Raw genomic sequence first — 19,649 nt, forward strand, 5'->3', positions numbered from 1 at the left:
GGACCGCGCACGGCTTGAAGAGAGGACCGCGGCCGGCCCCCGGATAAGGTAAGTAACGCTACAGAACCAAAAAGACAAATAGAAATAAGAGCACTGAGTGACCAGACTAGCTAGAACCACGACAGGGCAATGAACCATTACACACAACCCTATTTTATACCTTGGCTCTTTAATTGATGATCCCGCCGCCGACGAGTCCTGATTCCCTGATTCGTTGCTCGGGACTTGATTGACAGGTCAGAAGTGATTGTCGTCATGACGTCGGCTACTGAGCGCCGCGTCATAAAAGGAGGCGGAGCTGTCGCGGCCGTCGTGTAAATGGCCGGGAGGACTGTGAGGATCGGGTGAGTCAGCCCCCCTGAGAGGACGGACGTCTAAGTGTCTCCGAGGTCCTCCGAGGTAGTTTCCGAGGTCCTCCGAGGTAGTGTCCGAGGTAGACACTACAGGTACCCTGACAGTACCCCCCCTCTCAGAAACGCCCACCGGGCGGAAGGAACCTGGGCGAGACGGAAAACGAGCATGAAATGCCCAGAGGAGACGAGGGGCATGTACATCTTCACGGACCACCCAAGACCTTTCTTCAGGACCATACCCTTTCCAGTCAACAAGATATTGCAACTTCCCCCGAGAAACACGAGAATCGAGAATGGAACGAATTTCATACTACTCCTGACCCTCAACCTGAACAGAACGAGGGGAGGACACAGTGGAGGAAAATCTGTTACAAACCAAAGGTTTCAACAAGGAAACATGAAAAGAGTTAGGGATGCGCAGGGCAGGCGGAAGGACAAGACGATACGCAACCGGGTTAATTTGAGACAGAACCTTGCAAGGACCTATGAAGCGAGGAGCAAATTTCATGGACGGAACCTTCAAGCGGATGTTTCTGGTACTCAGCCACACCCTATCACCCGGGACAAAAACCGGAGCCACCCGTCTATGTTTGTCAGCGTGTCGTTTAAACACCGCGGAACCATGAAGAAGGATTCGTCGAGTCTGATCCCATAACTTCCTTAGATTGGCAACATGAACATCAACCGACGGTACCCCTTGGGAAGGGGAAACTGACGGAAGAATGGAAGGATGAAAGCCATAATTCAAGAAGAAGGGGCTAGAACGAGTAGAATCGCAAACGAGATTGTTGTGCGCAAACTCCGCCCAAGGAATCAGACCGACCCAATTGTCCTGGTGTTCGGAAACAAAACAACGCAAATATTGTTCAACCTTTTGGTTGGTGCGTTCGGCAGCTCCGTTGGACTGGGGATGATAGGCAGAAGAGAAATTCAATTTGATGCCCAATTGAGAACAGAAGGACCTCCAAAACCGGGAAACAAATTGGGAACCTCTATCAGAAATAATTTCAGAGGGAATACCATGTAAACGAAAAATCTCCTTCGCGAATATCTCAGCCAATTCGGGAGAAGAGGGCAGCTTAGGCAAGGTCACGAAATGAGCCATTTTAGTAAACCTGTCAATCACCGTGAGAATAACTGTATGTTTTTTTGAAACAGGCAAATCGACAATGAAGTCCATAGCCAAACAGGACCATGGTTTCTCGGGAATTTCTAGGGGGTGCAAAAGCCCACATGGGAGCGTATGAGGTAGCTTAGTCTTCATACAGACATCACATGCCCCGACGAAATCCCTAATATCCTTACGTAACGAAGGCCACCAGAAATCTTTAGAAATCAGGGAACACGCTTTGCGTATGCCAGGGTGCCCAGCAATTTTACTGCTATGAAAGTGTAACGGATCGCCTGGCACCCCGACTTGGTACCTCCGTTAATGGATGCTCCTAGTGCTTCCTGAGGACTCCAAGCACTCTGGCAGACACCCCAATCACCGAATCAGAGAAGCATAGGAATCCTCTCTAGCATATGAATGCTGTAGACCATTGAATAGGAACCATACGAATAGGCTTGTACTCCTAGCAGTCAACTGGAACAGCATGCAATAAATCCTTCCCCCAATAATGAGACGACACATCACTTTGAGGGTAAAACAGGAACTCTGGACTGGCTCATCCAGCCTGGCTTTTATTACAATAATCCACATACAGGCCACACCCAGGGGGAGGCATAAAATAACCAATCACATACATGGTTCAGCCCACACATCCCCTCCCCTCAGATAACATTAAACCCAATTATCCGGTACACTTTTCCAGCCAAGTTCTGGATGTACCCCAAAAACAGGGGGTACACCTTTAAATCCAGCATCGCTGGATAGCCCTTATTCAGGGGGACAACATATCCAAAATTCAAGTCATTCGGATGAACAGTTCGTGAGATATGGGGTTCCAAAGATTTGACCGACCGCATGGGTAAAGTATCCGAAAACAGTTCCATGCATTTTGGCCCTGCGGTCGGTCACAAACAAGGGAATGAAAACAGACGAATTGCCTGTGTTATAGAGCCTGGAGAGGGTTTGAATGAATTCCCTTGTTTGTGGGGTTCTTTCTACTGAACGGCGGGTCATTCGGTAGTTTCTATACGAATTTCTGGAAGTATGGAGGTCTCAGCGGTGTTTGCCTAGTCAAGTGTCCGATTTCAGTTCCAGACACTCGACGGCAAAACACCGCTGTTCGGTAGTTTAAGATGGCCGCCGCCACGTGTTTGTTTCCCGAATGGCGGCCACCCAGAGGACAAAGAATACATTACACTGATTGCCAATTACCCGTTTGCAACATTGTTGCAAACTGTAATTGGAGGCACACTTATTCCTGGGTGGTCTGGTTGTTCGGTAGGTTCACTCAATATAATGAATGGAGTGATTCTACCGAACAATCAGTTGAATGCTGCATACATATCCCAGGTTAAACTCAACACATAAATACATATGTAATATTAAAGGCAGTATACTGGAATATGCTCCACAGTCTTAAAGGGACAGTAGTCCCACAAGTCCCAATATGTCCATCGCTGATTTTAAAGGGCCAGTAGCAGCAATATAAAGTACAATATGCCCCAAATAACCCAGGGGCCATAGTCAGCAGGTAGGAGGCTAGCAAACAGGCTTCTCCAGGGCCCAGTGGCGAGGTTGGTTTCGCCACAGAAAGCAATGCAGCAGTTCCAGTTGGAGTTCAGGAGGAACAAGTACCGAGCCCCAGGAACATGTTTGGGAGCCAGATGTTGTACCTTCTTGATCTCGGCAAGCAACGGGGAGTGTATCTTGACACTCGTGTTGGAGATAATATTACACTTGGGAACTACAGAAGACAAAGCCGCATCAGACACAGTAGAAGGTTCATGTTGGTGAGACAATGCATCAGCCTTAGAGTTTTTAGAACCAGGTCTATAAGTGAGCACGTAATTGAAATGAGTGAGAAACAAGGACCAACGAACTTGCCTGGTGGACAAGCGCTTGGCCTCCCCTATATAGGACAAGTTCTTGTGATCCGTCAAAATAGTAACCGGGTGTAAAGTCCCTTCCAACAAATGTCGCCATTCTTTTAAGGCCATAATGACCGCTAATAGTTCCCTGTCACCAATATCATATCTGCTTTCAGGCCCAGATAATTTCTTGGAAAAAAAAACACATGGATGCAACGGTTTATCCAAACCTAGCCTTTGGGACAAGATAGCGCCTATACCTGTCTCCGAGGCGTCTACCTCGAGTAGAAAAGGCAAAGAGGTGTCAGGATGAACTAATATCGGTGCTGAGGCAAAATGTTCCTTGAGTGTACTGAAAGCAGCGAGAGCCTCAGTAGACCAAGTCTTGGTATCAGCACCCTGTCTAGTCATATTGGTAATAGGAGCAATAATAGACGAGTACCCCTTAATGAAGCGCCTATAATAATTGGAGAATCCGATAAACCTCTGAATGGCCTTCAGTCCCCTGGGCAATGGCCAATCTAAAATAGATTGGAGTTTAACCGGATCCATCCTAAACCCGTCTCCAGAAATAACGTAACCAAGAAAGTTTATCTGAGATTGGTCAAAGCTACACTTTTCCAATTTGCAGTACAATCCATGTTGTAGAAGTTTGCGCAATACCCTTCTGACTTGTCTGTGGTGAGTCTCAATCTCTCTAGAGTGTATTAGTATATCGTCCAAATATACAATAACGCATTCATGTTGAAATTCCCTAAGAACCTCATTAATTAGGTCTTGGAATACTGCAGGTGCATTGCAAAGCCCGAAGGGCATAACTGTGTACTCATAGTGACCATAACGGGTATTGAAAGCTGTTTTCCACTCGTCTCCCTGCTGAATTCTCACCAAGTTATAAGCTCCCCTCAGATCTAACTTGGTAAAAATCTTGGAGCCTTTCAGTCGATCAAAGAGCTCAGTAATCAAGGGAATAGGATAAGCATTTCTGATAGTTATCTTATTCAAGCCCCGATAATCAATGCAAGGCCGTAGAGTGCCGTCTTTCTTATCCACAAAAAAGAAACCGGCTGGAGAAGAGGATCTCCTAATAAAACCCTTGTCTAGGTTCTCACGTATGTACTCCTCTAGGACTAAGTTCTCCTTAGTTGATAAAGGATATACCGTACCCCTCGGAGGCATAGTACCAGGCAGGAGTCTAATCTTACAGTCAAAGGACCTATGTGGAGGTAAATTATCAGCCTTCTTCTTGTCAAAGACTGCCTTTAAATCCAGGTACTTAGACGGTATCTGTAAATCTGTAGGTTGGGGAGAATTAATCGGGGCGTCAACTACGCAAACCGGTGAGATTTTCTGCAAACATCCTTTTTGGCAATCCTGACCCCAGGAGACTATCTCACCTAGACTTGGGCATTCGTATTCGTACGAATGGATTTTCGTACGAAAATATGCATTTTCGGTCATTCTTCCGAATACCGAATTACGAAAGGCTATACAAACTAAAGAACGAACAAACGAATAGCCGTTTGCCGAAAATCTTTCGTTTGTTCGTTCATTCGGCTTTTTGAATTATACTCTGGGTGAATTTACATTTTAGCACCTCTGTGTAATGTATTGCAATGCAAACTACCGAACGAGAGCATACTACCGAATTCAAACTACCGAATTCAAACTACCGAATTCAAACTACCGAACGCACAAACCATTCGTGCTTTTTCATTGCTTTACATGGGGATGGTAGAAAAACGAATGAACTAATGAACTAATGAATGAACTGATTTGCCTCAATTCGTGTATTAGTTCATTCGGATGCCTTCTTGTATGAATCAAAAAGGAGGGGTATGGGAGTGAGCTGATTTTCATTTATCTAATCAGCTCACTCCTTTGACATGATGCTGTAGGGGCTTATCCAATGGTGAGTGCTTTATCGTGGATTTAAAAAATAACTAAACAGCAGTATAAAAGCAGGCAGTGGATCTTTCTATGCCCTTCTTTGACTGAGTTTTGTTGTTGACACACTGTGCTTCTGTGCTGTGTTAGCCTCATTGCTTGTCTTAGAGATTTTCTGTGAGTGAGTCTTGGTGTGCCTACCAGTTCTCACTTGTTGAATTTGAGTCTATTGCTGAGAATTTTTTATTTTATTTTAGTGCTTTTTGAGAGCTGTGCTGCTGTCAGTGTGCCACACGGTGCCTGGCTGGCACTGCCAGTGCCTGCCTTCCCCCCCGCTTGCTTACTGCCTACAGCAACCAGGTATTACTTTTTAAATCTTTTTAAATCTGTTTATTTTTATTTAATCAAAATTAATTAGCTTAAATTGATTTAGATTTAGAGTAAAGGTAGAATCAGTCCAGTACTTTAGCGTAGTGGGCCTGAGGGCTTCTGCCCTAGGGGTAGACTAGCTTGTTAGCCTAGAAGAAAAGAAATCTAGTTTATCTGTTAATTATTTTTAGCAGCAAAGTGGATTTTTGTTAAATTGATTTTACAGAGGTGCTGCGTCATTTTGCAGGCAGTCAGTATAAAAGTTAAGTAATATTTTTTTTATTCAGTTAATAGAATTAGCTTCAGTTTTAATTAAAACATTTTATTAAGTTGATAGAATTATCTTCAGTTTAGACTATATATTTGTTGTAGTACAGTCTCTTTGTGCTTTGTTAGAACAGAAAACACACTAGTCAATCAAACAGTCTATTTTTTGTTTTACATTTTTCACACTTTTAGTGTCATTTTCTTTTTGTGCTCACATCAGCATCAGCAGTGAAGTTAACTGTTCTGACTGCTGTTGTGAAGAAATTCCTTTTTTCATTAACTGATTTTTATTAGTTCAGTTAGTGTGTTTGTTTAACAGCAATCAGTGAAGCTAACTGGTTGCTGTTTTTATTTGGTTCATTTTAGTTTCTGATTGACTGTGTGACTGTCCTAACCTAAGCTTCAAGGTAGCTGTAGTAAACCTTTTATTATTTTATTTTTCTAATATTAGTAAATTTTTTCATACGCTGTTTTTTGCAGTAGTCGAGCAGGGAGCACTTGTTGTTGGCAGACAGTGCAGTTTTGTATAGTTCCTCAGAAAGCACTAGAGTGAAGAAATCTGCCTCAGTACTAGTGTCTCTATTTTTTTTTTTTTTTATCTGTGTTGATCTGTATATTAGCATAGCACCAAACTTCAAATAATCCTTTTTAATAAAAATATAAACGTTATTTTAAAAACACCACATAGTACATACATTACATTATCTCTTTCTTTTCTTTTCTTCAACTTCTTTTCTTTTCTTTTCTTACTATTTTAAAATTCTAAATGGATCCTCTTAAACGTTCATCCACTAGTAAAGTGAGGGAGGGTCAGTCAGCCACCACCACCACCAATACCACCGCCACCACCACAAGTAGTGGTAGTTTGAGTACGCAGCCTATGCGTCAGCCTAAGCGGTCAAGGAGTGCTGCTATGTCAGACTCACCACCTAGGAGGCCAAAGTCTGGTCAAGGAAAGGCAGTGGCACCAATAGCAGGCAGCAGTGCAGCAAGGCCCAGAATTGCAAGTCTTTTCTATGGCAAAGGGAAACCAGCAGGGCTTTTAAGGGTGAGCACTATGGCTACTAATACTAAAAACACAACTGGTAGTAGGAGTAGCCCAATAAGTAAGAGGAAGCGTGTTTTTCCCCAAGCATCTTCCAATACCACAAGCAGGCCTGTGAGTCGTGCTGCTAAGAAGCATCCTTCTTGTACACGGAGGCTGTTTCCTAATCCCCCTCTCAAGACCACCACTTCCACCACCACCAGTGCTGCGCCTGCTTCTACCACTGACAGCGGCACCTCAGCACAGGAGTTGTTGCCATTGCCAATGCTACCCAGTGCTCCTAGTCCTATTATTCCTGGAGGTGATATCAGTCTTACCCCCAACCTTGCAGGAATTGCATTTAGTCTGGCTGATGAAGAGCTTGACTATGAGCCTGAGAATGAGGATGAGATAGTAGAGGAAAGTCAGAATTCTTCAGGGAGCAGTCCAACCTTTTCTCCTGCTACAAGTGCACATTTTTCCCCTTCCTCTCCACTTTCTCCAATAGTAGCACCTGCTACTTCAACCATTAGCAGACCACCACCACCACCACCACCACCACCACCACCACCACCACCACCACCACCACCACCACCACCACCACCCCCACCACCAATTATTACACCACCATTAGCAGCAGAATCCCGAAGGGCAAGTGCCAATGTTTTGCGCCGCAGCAAAGTTTGGGATCACTTTGAAAGTGTTGGAGATGGGCGCTTTGCAAAGTGCAAACTTTGTGGGAAGGAAGTTAGCAGGGGGAGAGTGTTGGGTCATCTCACCAGTGCAGGGATGAACCATCACCTTCGCAGCCATCACAAGGCTGTGTTATTGAGGGAAGAGGCAGAAAGTACTAGGGCAGGCAGCATAGCTTCTACTATTACAGTGTCCAGTACCATGGCAGCTAGGAGTGACATGGGAGGTGTTGCAGAGCCAAGAGCTACTGGTGCTGCCAGCCAACAACCAAGACTGGTTGGAGCATCACAATGCGTCCAGCCCACCCTGGAACAATTTGGGGGATTCCACTCCAGGGCTATGTCTAAACAGCAGGCCAATAAAATTACGCGACTTATTGGCCAGTTAATTGCTGTTGGGGGTGCTTCATTTTCTATGATAGAAGGGCAGCCTTTCAAACAGTTGATGGAGGCTGTGGCTCCACAATATCATCTTCCCTCACGCTCCACTTTCAGCAGGAGGATAGTCCCTTCACTTTACCGGTCCTGTGTTGGAGTAGTTAAAAGGGAGCTTTCGAAGGCTGCTGGTCAGTCTGTGCATTTTACCACAGATTTGTGGAGTGCACCAAGTGGCCAGCATGCCTTCCTTTCCCTGACAGCACACTGGTGGGAGCCTGGTGTGTCTCAGGAAGCTGCTGCTGCAACTTCAGCAGCAGTGTCTAGCAGAAAGGGAGGTGTATCTGATCAGCTGGGCTATCGCTCTTTCCTTCTCCATGCTGAAGTGATGGATGAAAAACACACTTCAGATAACATTCTGCAGGCAGTAAGGAGGATGGTGTCTCTTTGGGTTGGAGCGGAGGCAGGCACCAATGTAGAAGTGGGCTTTGTGGTTACTGATGGAGCTACAAATATGGTGAAAGCTCTGCGTGATGGTAACCTTGTTGGTGTGCGCTGTGCAGCGCACATTATCCATCTAGTAGTAAAGTCAGCAATCCCAGAAGGTAATAACAGAGTTTCCAGTGTGATTGAAAGGTGCAGGAGGATTGCTGGGCACTTCCACCGCAGTGTGAAGGCTAGCCAACTGTTGAGGCAGGAACAAGAGAAGGCAGGTCTTCCCACACACTGTCTACGACAAGATGTCAGTACACGGTGGAACTCTACTGTAGAGATGCTGGAGAGGATTTTAGAGCAGCAGAGGGCAATCCATAGTCTGTCATCAGACCAGTACATTGGTATTGGTTCTCCACTAGGTAGAGACGATTGGACAGTGATTGCTCAGCTAGTGGCAGTCCTGAAACCCTTCAGGGATGCCACTGAAAATTTAAGCTTGAACACTGCCAATCTGGGACAGGTAATCCCTGTTTTCACCCATCTAGGGAGCAAGATGGGTGTCTTCCTTGAACGCCAAGAGGTTGTTCAAGGTGATCCTTTACATCCTGATGTAGTAACTCTGGTCAGGAGGCTGAAGGATCAGCTTAAAGTTCGCCTACGTGAGCGATTGGATAATTCTCCTGAACTGATGCTAGCTTGCCTGTGTGATCCAAGGATTAAGGGAAAGCTTGCACTCAGATCCAATAACTTAACAAATTGGAGGGAGAAACTGATCCAGAGGGTGTGTGACTGGCAGCAAAAGAGGGGAATGCTGTATGAGGGAGTAGTTCAGCAGGAGGCTGAGATGTCGGCCACTTCTTGCAGAAGCAGTGGCACTACCACCACCACCACACAACTGAGTGGAGCAGCTGCATTTTGGGAAGAGTTGCTTGAGGATATAGTTGGACCCACTGAGAGTGCTAGCAGCAGACAGGAGAGCACTGCCTCAGAAATGGTCAGAGCGTACCTCTCTGAACCTCCTTTGCCCCATAATGTCGACCCTCTTAGCTATTGGGATGAGAAGAAGAGTGTGTGGCCTGCACTCTCATTGGTTGCGCAGGAGCTGCTTTCATGTCCGCCAACCACTGTCCCAAGTGAGCGTGTGTTTTCGGTAACCGGTAATATACTGAATCCACAGCGCTCACAAATGTCACCTCATCTCATGGAGCAGATTGCCTTTCTTAAATTTAATCTGCCTAAATTGGGGTACCCTGCTCTACACTTTGACTGTAATTGAGCTTAGGGTTTCTCAAATTTCTTTCTAGTTATATGGTTGTGTAGTGGATGATGTGTATGGTTGTGTAGTGGATGATGTGTATGGTTGTGTAGTGGATGATGTGTGTGTGGTTGTGTAGTGGATGATGTGTGTGGTTGTGTAGTGGATGATGTGTGTGGTTGTGTAGTGGATGATGTGTATGGTTGTGTAGTGGATGATGTGTGTGGTTGTGTAGTGGATGATGTGTATGGTTGTGTAGTGGATGATGTGTGTGGTTGTGTAGTGGATGATGTGTATGGTTGTGTAGTGGATTATGTGTATGGTTGTTTAGTGGATGATGTGTATGGTTGTGTAGTGGATGATGTGTGTGGTTGTGTAGTGGATGATGTGTGTTGTTGTGTAGTGGATGCTGTTTGTCTGTTTGATGTGTGTGTGTGTGTGTGTGTGTGTGTGTTGGATGTGTGACAAATGCTGCTGGGATTATTTTTTTTAATGTAGAATTTGTATAATTAAAAAAAAAAAAGTATTTCCCCCTCCTTGCCTCTTAACTGTAGCCTGTAGTTGGGGCAGCAAAGAGGAGCCCAGCAGACTCCCTCCACGTTCTCCCTCCTGCCAGCCACTGCTCTATGCGAGCCCAGCATGCTCTGCGTACTCCCTTAGCTACTGAGCTCTTGTTCCTGATCCTGCTTCCCTCTACAGAAGGAAGAGGTTCACCCACTAGAACCTGGTCATAAGTCCAGGGTGGATAGCAGACAGAGTGATTCCAGCCCAGCAGCGGCGGTTCATGAAGTCAGCGGTACTCATGGTGTCTACGGTGTTGATGGTCCTTTGGTGAGCGCTAGGAGCAACGTTTTTGGGGAGGGGGGCAGTAATGTATTGTGGAGGGGACAGTAATGTATTGGGGAGGGGGGCAGTAATGTATTTGGGGAAGGGGGCAGTAATGTATTGGGGAGGGGAGTAATGTATTTGGGGAGGGGGGCAGTAATGTATTGGGGAGGGTGCAGTTATGTATTGGGGAGGGGGGGCAGTAATGTATTTGGGGAAGGGGGCAGTAATGTATTGGGGAGGGGAGTAATGTATTTGGGGAGGGGGGCAGTAATGTATTGGGGAGGGGGCAGTAATGTATTGGGGAGGGGGCAGTAATGTATTGGGGAGGGGGGGCAGTAATGTATTTGGGGAAGGGGGCAGTAATGTATTGGGGAGGGGAGTAATGTATTTGGGGAGGGGGGCAGTAATGTATTGGGGAGGGGAGTAATGTATTTGGGGAGGGGGGCAGTAATGTATTGGGGAGGGGGCAGTAATGTATTGGGGAGGGGGGGCAGTAATGTATTTGGGGAAGGGGGCAGTAATGTATTGGGGAGGGTGCAGTTATGTATTTGGGGAGGGGCAGTAATGTATTGGGGAGGGTGCAGTAATGTATTGGGGAGGGGAGTAATGTATTTGGGGAGGGGGGCAGTAATGTATTGGGGAGGGTGCAGTTATGTATTGGGGAGGGTGCAGTAATGTATTGGGGAGGGGGGGCAGTAATGTATTTGGGGAAGGGGGCAGTAATGTATTGGGGAGGGGAGTAATGTATTTGGGGAGGGGGGCAGTAATGTATTGGGGAGGGGAGTAATGTATTTGGGGAGGGGGGCAGTAATGTATTGGGGAGGGTGCAGTTATGTATTTGGGGAGGGGCAGTAATGTATTGGGGAGGGTGCAGTAATGTATTGGGGAGGGTGCAGTAATGTATTGGGGAGGGGGGGCAGTAATGTATTTGGGGAAGGGGGCAGTAATGTATTGGGGAGGGGAGTAATGTATTTGGGGAGGGGGGCAGTAATGTATTGGGGAGGGGAGTAATGTATTTGGGGAGGGGGGCAGTAATGTATTGGGGAGGGGAGTAATGTATTTTGGGAGGGGGGGCAGTAATGTATTGGGGAGGGGGCAGTAATGTATTGGGGAGGGGGCAGTAATGTATTGGGGAGGGGGGGCAGTAATGTATTTGGGGAAGGGGGCAGTAATGTATTGGGGAGGGGGCAGTAATGTATTGGGGAGGGGGGGCAGTAATGTATTTGGGGAAGGGGGCAGTAATGTATTGGGGAGGGGAGTAATGTATTTGGGGAGGGGGGCAGTAATGTATTGGGGAGGGGAGTAATGTATTTGGGGAGGGGGGCAGTAATGTATTGGGGAGGGGAGTAATGTATTTTGGGAGGGGGGGCAGTAATGTATTGGGGAGGGGGCAGTAATGTATTGGGGAGGGGGCAGTAATGTATTGGGGAGGGGGGGCAGTAATGTATTTGGGGAAGGGGGCAGTAATGTATTGGGGAGGGGGCAGTAATGTATTGGGGAGGGGGGGCAGTAATGTATTTGGGGAAGGGGGCAGTAATGTATTGGGGAGGGGAGTAATGTATTTGGGGAGGGGGGCAGTAATGTATTGGGGAGGGTGCAGTTATGTATTTGGGGAGGGGCAGTAATGTATTGGGGAGGGTGCAGTAATGTATTGGGGAGGGGAGTAATGTATTGGGGAGGGGGCAGTAATGTATTGGGGAGGGGAGTAATGTATTGGGGAGGGGGCAGTAATGTATTGGGGAGGGGGGGCAGTAATGTATTTGGGGAAGGGGGCAGTAATGTATTGGGGAGGGGGCAGTAATGTATTGGGGAGGGGGGGCAGTAATGTATTTGGGGAAGGGGGCAGTAATGTATTGGGGAGGGTGCAGTTATGTATTTGGGGAGGGGCAGTAATGTATTGGGGAGGGTGCAGTAATGTATTGGGGAGGGGAGTAATGTATTTGGGGAGGGGGGCAGTAATGTATTGGGGAGGGTGCAGTTATGTATTTGGGGAGGGGCAGTAATGTATTGGGGAGGGTGCAGTAATGTATTGGGGAGGGTGCAGTAATGTATTGGGGAGGGGGGCAGTAATGTATTGGGGAGGGTGCAGTTATGTATTTGGGGAGGGGCAGTAATGTATTGGGGAGGGTGCAGTAATGTATTGGGGAGGGTGCAGTAATGTATTGGGGAGGGGGGGCAGTAATGTATTTGGGGAAGGGGGCAGTAATGTATTGGGGAGGGGAGTAATGTATTGGGGAGGGGGCAGTAATGTATTGGGGAGGGGGGGCAGTAATGTATTTGGGGAAGGGGGCAGTAATGTATTGGGGAGGGGGCAGTAATGTATTGGGGAGGGGGGGCAGTAATGTATTTGGGGAAGGGGGCAGTAATGTATTGGGGAGGGGAGTAATGTATTTTGGGAGGGGGGGCAGTAATGTATTGGGGAGGGGGGGCAGTAATGTATTGGGGAGGGCAGTAATGTATTTGGTGAGGGGCAGTAATGTATTTGGGGAGGGGGGCAGTAATGTATTGGGGAGGGGGCAGTAATGTATTGGGGAGGGTGCAGTTATGTATTTGGGGAGGGGCAGTAATGTATTGGGGAGGGTGCAGTAATGTATTGGGGAGGGGGCAGTAATGTATTGGGGAGGGAGGGCAGTAATATATTGGGGGGCAGTAATGTATTGGGGAGGGGAACAAGGGGGTCAGCAATGTATTAGGGGAGGGGGGTCAGCAGTATATTAGAGCAGGGGGGTGACAGCAGTATATTAGGGGGAGGGGGGCCAGCAGTGTATTGGATAGGGGGAGGGGGGATGAGAAAGATCTGACTTGGGAATTTGAGATGAGGCAATGATTACATTTTTTACATTGATATTTGTGGCCCAATTAATATTTTATATCTATGGGTTAATCTCATAAGAGCAGACATTAGACTGTGAGAGTAGGACCTGCCAAAGATTGGGTACATTGACGTTGTGGCAGGCTTATGCAATGTATGATCATATAATGTAACTAAATCCCCATTATTTTTATTTGCCTAGATTAGGTGTTTTTAAAAAAACTTTTAAAAACTAATAAAATCTGTCAACATTGAAGTTGCTGTTTAGTAGATAGGAGAGTGCGCTGGATCTTGTGTATTGTTTATTGTATAATATGGCCCCCAGCAGCACTCCATTTAAGCATGTTCAGGTGAGTGCAACCGTCCCCCATGTTTCATATATATATATATATATTTGGGAGTCTAGCCAACTCCTTGGTTTTGCACCCCTCCCTGTTACAGGTGCCTCATCTCATGTCCCTATTTAGCCTTGTACTGCAGGGAGTCTCAGATGGAATTTTTTCCCAAGTTAGTTTGTTAATCTCATTAGAGCAGACATTAGACTGTTAGAGTAGGACCTGCCAAAGATGGGGTACATTGACGTTGTGGCAGGCTTATGCAATGTATGATCATATAATGTAACTAAACCACCATTATTTTTATTTGCCTAGATTAGGTGTTTTTAAAAAAAACTTTTACAAACTAATAAAATCTGTCAACATTGAAGTTCCTGTTTAGTGGATAGGAGAGTGCGCTGGATCTTGTGTATTGTTTATTGTATGTATTGTAATGTGCACACTTCCTTTAAGTCCCGCCGGAAACTGGAACCTGAAATTGAAGTTCCAGTACCGCGTTGCGCGCTGAACACCGGCCCGCGCTTCAAGACAGGTAAGTAAATATGGTATATCGGCGTATAACACGCACACATCATTTCCCACCTATATTCAGGGAGAAAAAGTGCGTGTTATATGCCGATAAATACGGTATATTTTTTGTTCAAGTTTGTTTGTGTGTGTGTATATGTAATGTATATGTATATGTATATGTATATGTATATATATATATATATATATATATATATATATATACACCCACACACACACACCATTAAAGAAAAGAGGAGTCAGAAGTTGTAATCTAATATTTTTTTTTATTAGAAAAGCAAGTGGGAGAAGCAACGAAGCAGAGAAAGCCCAGGTTGTTAGGAGCAGTCCTGGGAGGATATAGTGCAGAGGAGAATAACCAATGTATATTCAGGGGAAGGATAGGGAAAACCAGGAGAAAATTGAGAATATAACAACCTATAATGAACAGCGTCAGTTGTGTTCACATTGTGGATGATAATGAGAAATAAACATCTGAGTGCATTATTCCCGCAGATATCTATTCATCATCATCATCCCTTCTGGGAAGACCCTGCGCACGTTGTTCACGAACTAGGCTATCTACATCAGCAAGGGTTATGCCCAAATTATGGGCAGCTTGCGCGCGCATTAAAATGCACTCTTCCTCCCTCATTTCCATGAAGCGCTGACCATTTTGCTGCAAGCAAACCATTGCTGATGTAAATTGCCTAACGCCCTCATTCAAAATGCTTGACATGGAGCGTACCTCGGTTACCACATTCTGCAAAAGTTCTCGCAGATATTCCCTATCCTGCTGTATGGACGTGTCCGGTTCAGCTTGACGAGCCGGGCTCGTCGCATACAGCGCAGCCATCGTTGGAGGAAGTTGCGGCAACTGTTCTTCGGCCACTGATGTCTCTGAATCAGGATCCACTGCTGTTAGGGTAATGGTACCCTCCTCTTGCAGGGGGAGAGTACCATCAGAACCTATAAGGGAAAACAGAGAAAGAACATTGTTAGCATGTGTCATATGTTGCAATGCTTACTATTATCTGTACAACAATATTATTTAAACTTGGAAATAAGATATATGCAGTCATGCTATTAATTTAATATTATGTCTATGTATAGTTATGCATCTTTGTCCCCCCTAGCCCTTTTTCAGTCTATTTGTGGCCTCTCAACGCATTTCTTTGTGCCCACCTCCCTTTCCTTCGAATCTCACTACATGTATCGTGTCCGAGCGTCCCCAGGTAGAGAATCTCCTGTTTCTTCTGCATGACAGGAAGTTGAGTGCAACAATCAGCTTCCTGTCATGCAAAAGAAACAGGAGATTCTCTACCTGGGGACACTCGGACACGATACATGTAGTGAGATTAGAAGGAAAGGGAGGTGGGCACAAAGAAATGCGTTGAGAGGCCAAGTAGATGGTACAGAAGATCATCCACGTGGTACACTCAGCCACAGTACATAAAGTTAACAGAAGGAGAGGAGCGATGTGCGCCCCCCCACCCCTGCTGGTCACCCAGACATTGAGCCCCCTGGCCAGTGCGCCCTAGGTAGACGGCTAGTTTGCCTAGCGGTCGACCCGGCCCTGATTGTTACATAAACTAGTATGCATGTAAAGAAAATGTGTACAGTTAAAGCATTTTTTACTTACGCTCAGCAGTGGATCCCTGTTCCTGGACACCAGTGGCCGGCTGTTGGAGGGAAACCACACTCATACGTGGTGAAGGAACATCGACAAGTTGCGGATGGTCTGAAATACATGTATGTGATAAATTAACTTCATATACAGTAAAATCATACGTGTGTGTGTATGTTTAAATGCACGCACACACACACACATATATAACATTCATCTTACAATGCTATGCAAATACTTACCAGAGGAAAGTGAAGCCAGGCGCATTTCCAGGGAGACAGGAGGTGAACCTGCTGCCCTGCTCTCCATGGAGACCACATCTCCTGCAGTTCCTGGTGCCTCTTCAGGGGATTGAGGGGCTTGCACTGATGGCATAGAAAACACAAATTGGAGGGTTAACACAAGAAAACTGATATATGTACATTTTGACTGACAAATATGAATTTAAAGGAGCACTATAGGCACCCAGACCACTTCAGCTCAATGAAGTGGTCTGGATGCCAGGTCCCTCTAGTTTAAAGCCTGCAGCTGAAAACATAGCAGTTCTAGAGAAACTGCTGTTTCACTGAGGGTTAATCCAGCCTCTAGTGCCTGTCTCACTGACAGCCACTAGAGGCGTTTCTGCGATTCTCACTGTGAAAATTACAGTGAGAAGATGCTGGAAGTCCATAGGATAGCATTGAGTAATGCTTTCCTGTGGGCGGTTTGAATGCGTGCACGGCTCTTGCTGCGCATTCGGAGCTGACGTCGGCAGAGAGAGGAGTGTTCCCCAGCGCCGAGGGAGCCCGGTGCTGGAGAAAGGTAAGTGGCTGAAGTGGGAAGGGCACCACGAGAGTGGGGGGGACCTAATTACCCTATAGTGCCAGGAAAACGAGTTTCTTTTATTGGCACTATAGTGGTCCTTTAACAACATACCTTCAGATGTTTCAGTGCCAGTTGTCCCCTCAATCCCAAGGATGTTGTCTCTTCCCAGGAACTGCAGGAGCTCCTCTTCATAGGGCAGCAGGTTCGGTTCTTTGTCTTGTGAACCACCTCCTGTCTTCCTGGAGGCGGCTGCTGCCTTCACCTTCCTCTTCACCATCCGCCTGATGTCGTAGTAACTGCAATGACATGTGTGATTGATTAATTACTTTAATATGTTTCTATATATATGTATACCGACATGTTTAAAGGGATACTATAGGCACCCAGAACAATTCTGCACATTGAAGTGGTCTGGGTTCAGTGTCCCAATTATTGCAACTGCAATAATTATCTTTAGGGGTTAACTCCACCTCTTGTGGATGTCTGATGGATGTGTCGCGCGCATGCACAGTACACCCATCCGATTGCTATATCTGAATGGTAGTACTTTGTGTGCTGTCATTCTCATTATCCCTGCACTGACTGAGTACTACCATTTTCATTATCCATGCACTGACTGTCAGTGCAGGGATAATGAGAATGGTAGTACTTGGTCAGTGCAGGGATAATGATAATGGTAGTACTTAGTCAGTGCAGGGATAATGAGAATGTTAGTACTTTGTGTGCTGCAATTCTCATTATCCCTGCACTGACTAAGTACTACCATTCCCATTATCCCTGCACTGACTAAGTACTACCATTCCCATTATCCCTGCACTGACTAAGTACTACCATTCCCATTATCCCTGCACTGACTGAGTGAGTACTACCATTTTCATTATCCCTGCACTGACTGTCAGTACTACCATCCTCATTATCCCTGCACTGACTAAGTACTACCATCCTCATTATCCCTGCACTGACAGTCAGTGCAGGAATAAATGAGAATGACAGAACGCAGTCAGTGCAGGGATAATGGGAATGGTAGTACTTAGTCAGTGCAGGGATAATGAGAATGGCAGCACACAAAGTACTACCATTCTCATTATCCCTACACTGACTGAGTACTACCATTCTCATTATCCCTACACTGACTGAGTACTACCATTCTCATTATCCCTGCACTGACTGAGTACTACCATCCTCATTATCCCTGCACTGACTGAGTACTACCATCCTCATTATCCCTGCACTGACAGTCAGTGCAGGAATAAATGAGAATGACAGAACGCAGTCAGTGCAGGGATAATGAGAATGGTAGTACTTTGTGTGCTGTAATTCTCATTATCCCTGCACTGACTAAGTACTACCATTCCCATTATCCCTGCACTGACTGAGTGAGTACTACCATTTTCATTATCCCTGCACTGACTGTCAGTGCAGGGATAATGAGAATGTTAGTACTTTGTGTGCTGTCATTCTCATTATCCCTGCACTAAGTCATACTGTTACAAATTGCTATTTGTAACTGGCCCTTTAAATGATAAATTGCCCTGCTTCCCTGGATTGTGTAGAAGCCTATTTGCCAGCCTCCTTCCTCATGACTATGGCCCCTGGAAGATTGTGCCCCTGAAAACTTATGGACTTTTATTGGGTGTGTATGGCCCTTTAAGAACCGTCTGGGGGACATATTGTGACTTTGCTGAACAATGTCCCTTTAAGACTATGTCCCCAGACCTGTAAAATAACTTGCCCCTGGCTTTCCCCCACTTGGTTCAGTAAATATGGCTTACTGAACCAAGTATTACACAGGCAGACCACCCAGAAGCTAAAGTGTGCAGGCAATTTACCTCCCAGGCTGTGAGGTTACTGCAGGTTAATTGCACGTGGCGGCGGCCATCTTGGTTTCCTCGAATGCGGTCAGCGGTGTATGCTAAAGATTCTGTGGAACTGAAATCGGCTACACATTTTGCCGAACACCGCTGACCCTTACCTTCTCCCATACTGAACTTGCAGCTCCAGAGACTAAGTCCCGTTCGAAATGGGACTTAGTCGTTTTTTCGCATGAAATTGACCGACCGCACAGCCCAAATCTATGGAACTGTTTTGGGCAGGAAATTGTGCTTGCGGTCGGTCATAAAGGACTTCCAGCTAACTTTTGATCCACTGGGGGGATTTGGCTGATTTTTGGAAGTGTTTATGTTTGATGTATGCTGAGTCTGACTGTCAGTGCAGGGATAATGAGAATGGTAGTACTTTGTGTGCTGTCATTCTCATTATCCCTGCACTGACTTAAGTACTACCATTCCCATTATCCCTGCACTGACTAAGTACTACCATTCCCATTATCCCTGCACTGACTGAGTGAGTACTACCATTTTCATTATCCCTGCACTGACTGTCAGTACTACCATCCTCATTATCCCTGCACTGACTAAGTACTACCATCCTCATTATCCCTGCACTGACAGTCAGTGCAGGAATAAATGAGAATGACAGAACGCAGTCAGTGCAGGGATAATGAGAATGGTAGTACTTAAGTCAGTGCAGGGATAATGAGAATGACAGCACACAAAGTACTACCATTCTCATTATCCCTGCACTGACAGTCAGTGCATGGATAATGAGAATGAAGGAACACAAAGTACTATCATTCTCATTATCCCTGCACTGACAGTCAGTGCATGGATAATGAAAATGGTAGTACTCAGTCAGTGCAGGGATAATGGGAATGGTAGTACTTAGTCAGTGCAGGGATAATGAGAATGGCAGCACACAAAGTACTACCATTCTCATTATCCCTACACTGACTGAGTACTACCATTCTCATTATCCCTACACTGACTGAGTACTACCATTCTCATTATCCCTGCACTGACTGAGTACTACCATCCTCATTATCCCTGCACTGACTGAGTACTACCATCCTCATTATCCCTGCACTGACAGTCAGTGCAGGAATAAATGAGAATGACAGAACGCAGTCAGTGCAGGGATAATGAGAATGGTAGTACTTTGTGTGCTGTAATTCTCATTATCCCTGCACTGACTAAGTACTACCATTCCCATTATCCCTGCACTGACTGAGTGAGTACTACCATTTTCATTATCCCTGCACTGA

Source organism: Pelobates fuscus, chromosome 1 (assembly GCF_036172605.1).
Source record: "Pelobates fuscus isolate aPelFus1 chromosome 1, aPelFus1.pri, whole genome shotgun sequence".
In the NCBI taxonomy this organism is placed as follows: Eukaryota; Metazoa; Chordata; class Amphibia; order Anura; family Pelobatidae; genus Pelobates; species Pelobates fuscus.